We start from the raw sequence: 5,173 nt of genomic DNA, 5'->3' as shown, positions 1-5,173 counted from the left end.
TTTTTAATTGCGCTTGAAAACAGAAAAACTGTGAGCGGGTTTGCATTTCCACAAACCTGACTCGTGCTTGGCCTGGGGGAGTCTCCTACTGCTTGTTTCCATGGAGATGTTGTTCCTTTGACAACAATATATAGTAGACAGAGTTTAATAGACAGAGTTTCTTCGTAGACAGAGTTTCATCGTAGACAGAGTTTCATCGTAGACAGAGTTTAATAGACAGAGTTTCATCGTAGACAGAGTTTCATCGTAGACAGAGTTTCATCGTAGACAGAGTTTAATAGACAGAGTTTCTTCGTAGACAGAGTTTCATCGTAGACAGAGTTTCATCGTAGACAGAGTTTAATAGACAGAGTTTCATCGTAGACAGAGTTTCATCGTAGACAGAGTTTCATCGTAGACAGAGTTTAATAGACAGAGTTTCATCGTAGACAGAGTTTCATCGTAGACAGAGTTTAATAGACAGAGTTTCATCGTAGACAGAGTTTCATCGTAGACAGAGTTTCATCGTAGACACAGTTTCATCGTAGACAGAGTTTCATCGTAGACACAGTTTCATCGTAGACAGTGTTTCATCGTAGACAGAGTTTCATCGTAGACAGAGTTTAATAGACAGTTTCATCGTAGACAGAGTTTCATCGTAGACAGTGTTTCATCGTAGACAGTGTTTCATCGTAGACAGAGTTTCATCGTAGACAGAGTTTCATCGTAGACAGAGTTTAATAGACAGAGTTTCATCGTAGACAGAGTTTCATCGTAGACAGTGTTTCATTGTAGACAGTGTTTCATTGTAGACAGAGTTTCATCGTAGACAGAGTTTAATAGACAGTTTCATCGTAGACAGAGTTTCATCGTAGACAGTGTTTCATCGTAGACAGAGTTTCATCGTAGACAGAGTTTAATAGATAGAGTTTCATCGTAGACAGAGTTTCATCGTAGACAGAGTTTCATCGTAGACAGAGTTTAATAGACAGAGTTTCATCGTAGACAGAGTTTCATCGTAGACAGAGTTTCATCGTAGACAGAGTTTAATAGACAGAGTTTCTTCGTAGACAGAGTTTCATCGTAGACAGAGTTTCATCGTAGACAGAGTTTAATAGACAGAGTTTCATCGTAGACAGAGTTTCATCGTAGACAGAGTTTCATCGTAGACAGAGTTTAATAGACAGAGTTTCATCGTAGACAGAGTTTCATCGTAGACAGAGTTTAATAGACAGAGTTTCATCGTAGACAGAGTTTCATCGTAGACAGAGTTTCATCGTAGACACAGTTTCATCGTAGACAGAGTTTCATCGTAGACACAGTTTCATCGTAGACAGTGTTTCATCGTAGACAGAGTTTCATCGTAGACAGAGTTTAATAGACAGTTTCATCGTAGACAGAGTTTCATCGTAGACAGTGTTTCATCGTAGACAGTGTTTCATCGTAGACAGAGTTTCATCGTAGACAGAGTTTCATCGTAGACAGAGTTTAATAGACAGAGTTTCATCGTAGACAGAGTTTCATCGTAGACAGTGTTTCATTGTAGACAGTGTTTCATTGTAGACAGAGTTTCATCGTAGACAGAGTTTAATAGACAGTTTCATCGTAGACAGAGTTTCATCGTAGACAGTGTTTCATCGTAGACAGAGTTTCATCGTAGACAGAGTTTAATAGATAGAGTTTCATCGTAGACAGAGTTTCATCGTAGACAGAGTTTCATCGTAGACAGAGTTTCATCGTAGACAGAGTTTAATAGACAGAGTTTCATCGTAGACAGAGTTTCATCGTAGACAGAGTTTAATAGACAGAGTTTCATCGTAGACAGAGTTTCATCGTAGACAGAGTTTAATAGACAGAGTTTCATCGTAGACAGAGTTTCATCGTAGACAGAGTTTCATCGTTGACAGAGTTTAATAGACAGAGTTTCATCGTAGACAGAGTTTCATCGTAGACAGAGTTTAATAGACAGAGTTTCATCGTAGACAGAGTTTCATCGTAGACAGAGTTTCATCGTAGACAGAGTTTAATAGACAGAGTTTCTTCGTAGACAGAGTTTCATCGTAGACAGAGTTTCATCGTAGACAGAGTTTAATAGACAGAGTTTCATCGTAGACAGAGTTTCATTGTAGACAGAGTTTCATCGTAGACAGAGTTTAATAGACAGAGTTTCATCGTAGACAGAGTTTCATCGTAGACAGAGTTTAATAGACAGAGTTTCATCGTAGACAGAGTTTCATCGTAGACAGAGTTTCATCGTAGACACAGTTTCATCGTAGACAGAGTTTCATCGTAGACACAGTTTCATCGTAGACAGTGTTTCATCGTAGACAGAGTTTCATCGTAGACAGAGTTTAATAGACAGTTTCATCGTAGACAGAGTTTCATCGTAGACAGTGTTTCATCGTAGACAGTGTTTCATCGTAGACAGAGTTTCATCGTAGACAGAGTTTCATCGTAGACAGAGTTTAATAGACAGAGTTTCATCGTAGACAGAGTTTCATCGTAGACAGTGTTTCATTGTAGACAGTGTTTCATTGTAGACAGAGTTTCATCGTAGACAGAGTTTAATAGACAGTTTCATCGTAGACAGAGTTTCATCGTAGACAGTGTTTCATCGTAGACAGAGTTTCATCGTAGACAGAGTTTAATAGATAGAGTTTCATCGTAGACAGAGTTTCATCGTAGACAGAGTTTCATCGTAGACAGAGTTTCATCGTAGACAGAGTTTAATAGACAGAGTTTCATCGTAGACAGAGTTTCATCGTAGACAGAGTTTAATAGACAGAGTTTCATCGTAGACAGAGTTTCATCGTAGACAGAGTTTAATAGATAGAGTTTCATCGTAGACAGAGTTTCATCGTAGACAGAGTTTCATCGTAGACAGAGTTTCATCGTTGACAGAGTTTAATAGACAGAGTTTCATCGTAGACAGAGTTTCATCGTAGACAGAGTTTAATAGACAGAGTTTCATCGTAGACAGAGTTTCATCGTAGACAGAGTTTCATCGTAGACAGAGTTTCATCGTAGACACAGTTTCATCGTAGACAGAGTTTAATAGACAGTTTCATCGTAGACAGAGTTTCATCGTAGACAGTGTTTCATCGTAGACAGAGTTTCATCGTAGACAGAGTTTAATAGACAGAGTTTCATCGTAGACAGAGTTTCATCGTAGACAGAGTTTCATCGTAGACAGAGTTTCATCGTAGACACAGTTTCATCGTAGACAGAGTTTCATCGTAGACAGAGTTTCATCGTAGACAGAGTTTCATCGTAGACACAGTTTCATCGTAGACAGAATGGGTTTATGTTTCTCTTTCGATGGAATGAAGCCACATCCAGAAAGTTACATCATTTAAGGAAGAAGCGGTCAACTTCATGTCTTGACCTGCAAAAGAAAATGGTCCATTAAACGTGAGTCTGCTTTTATGAAGTAAATACATAAATGTGTGTTAAAGATTGAAATCACAGGAGGCAGTGTGGTTTATATTATATTATGTTATGTTGGATTCCACTTCACAATTTGTCAAAAACAATTGATTCACATGAAAAATGACCAGCCGCATAATTTAGTTTGTGAACACTGTAAAAAGTCACAGGGCCAATACGTTATATGAGCTTAATTCTATATTTTCATCTGGACAATGTTTTCAAGTTAAACTCATGAGTGTGAGTCAAAACTAAATGTAAATGTTCTGCGCTCGAATCACTGTAAGTGATAGTGTCACTAGAACACTTTAGTTATTGTAACTAATAACTGTAAAACTGAGTTACCCAACTTTGGACCAATGAGACTTAAAATATGTCATAAAAAGTCATTTGAAGAGAAGTCAGAGAGTTCTTCACAAAAGTCATTCGTTAACATGACGTTCACTTTGATAAGTTAAAACAACTCAAACGATTGTTTTACTGAAGTAGAACATAAAACCATAAGTGGAAATAACTCACATTGTCTAATTAGAATAATATCTGTAACTTACATTTATGATTTATTTCAACATATTTCTGTGTCTTTAAATACATTAAAACCTTATGTTTGTGAGTTGAAATACACTATTATTTATTACAGTGTGAGATTCCCACTCACTTTTCTCTTAAATTGATGAAAATAAGATGACACTTTTACAGGTAGAGATGTGACTGAGAGCCAAAGTGCTCCTGGTACGTGGTCTGCAGGGGCGTGGGCTGCAGGGGCGTGGTCTGCAGGGGCGTGGGCTGCAGGGGAGTGGGCTGCAGGGGAGTGGGCTGCAGGGGCGTGGGCTGCAGGGGAGTGGGCTGCAGGGGAGTGGGCTGCAGGGGCGTGGGCTGCAGGGGAGTGGGCTGCAGGGGGCGCTCTTCAGGCTTGAGTCTGTCGGACGCCGCTCTGAGCGCTCGCACGTCAAAACTGGACTTGTAGTTTTGGTTTGAAAGTTCATTTGGAGCCACAGAAAACAGCAGAGGCCTTCGGAGTTCATCACTAAGAAAACAAACAAACAAACAAACAAAACAAACAACACTATGATTCAAGTTCATTTGGGGCTTTCATAAACACAAGAAGAGCGGTTACAAAGTGAGGAACAATCTCTTTTTTTAAGGTGAGAAATTACAGGATTTTAATTTCATTTTTTGTATTAATTCTTAGCCTGATTTATTATAGTTTTAACTCAAAATAAATGAGTCTAGTTTACTCAAAAATTAAATAAGATGTACAAATATGTCAACTAAATGAAACAAAAAATCTCAACCGGGTTCTATCAATGTTTCAGATATTATTTAAATATTATCTTTCAATGAAAACTTCACGTGATGAAAAACGTGTAGTACATTTGTTTTTCATTTACAGGAGTAAAGACGTTGATGTCTCTAAATTCAAGATGTTTTCACCTGCGGCGTCTCACCTTAAATGAAACGAACGCACTCAGGAACACGTCATTACCCATAATCCCTTGGGGGAGGAGGGTGCACTCTTCCTAACTGTCCCGGGTAAAGTCCACGTGTGTCTCTGCCCCGACGAGACGCTCTAGGACAGAAAAGGGAACGTACAAAAATACTTAACAGACACTTACACTTCTTTTGACAGTTATTTGACCCATTTTGCTATTTTTGCCGCTTTAATTGTTTTACATTTTGTTATCGATCTGGATACTATGCTGCGGTTATGCAAATGACATCAAAATGGTCTGAATTTTAGAGTCAAGGGTGAGTGAACGAACATGTT

The sequence above is a fragment of the Eucyclogobius newberryi genome, unplaced genomic scaffold, assembly GCF_026437365.1.
Source record: "Eucyclogobius newberryi isolate DKJ021-1_F unplaced genomic scaffold, fEucNew1.0.hap1 SCAF_4, whole genome shotgun sequence".
In the NCBI taxonomy this organism is placed as follows: Eukaryota; Metazoa; Chordata; class Actinopteri; order Gobiiformes; family Gobiidae; genus Eucyclogobius; species Eucyclogobius newberryi.
Note: the sequence above shows the minus strand (reverse complement) of the source record.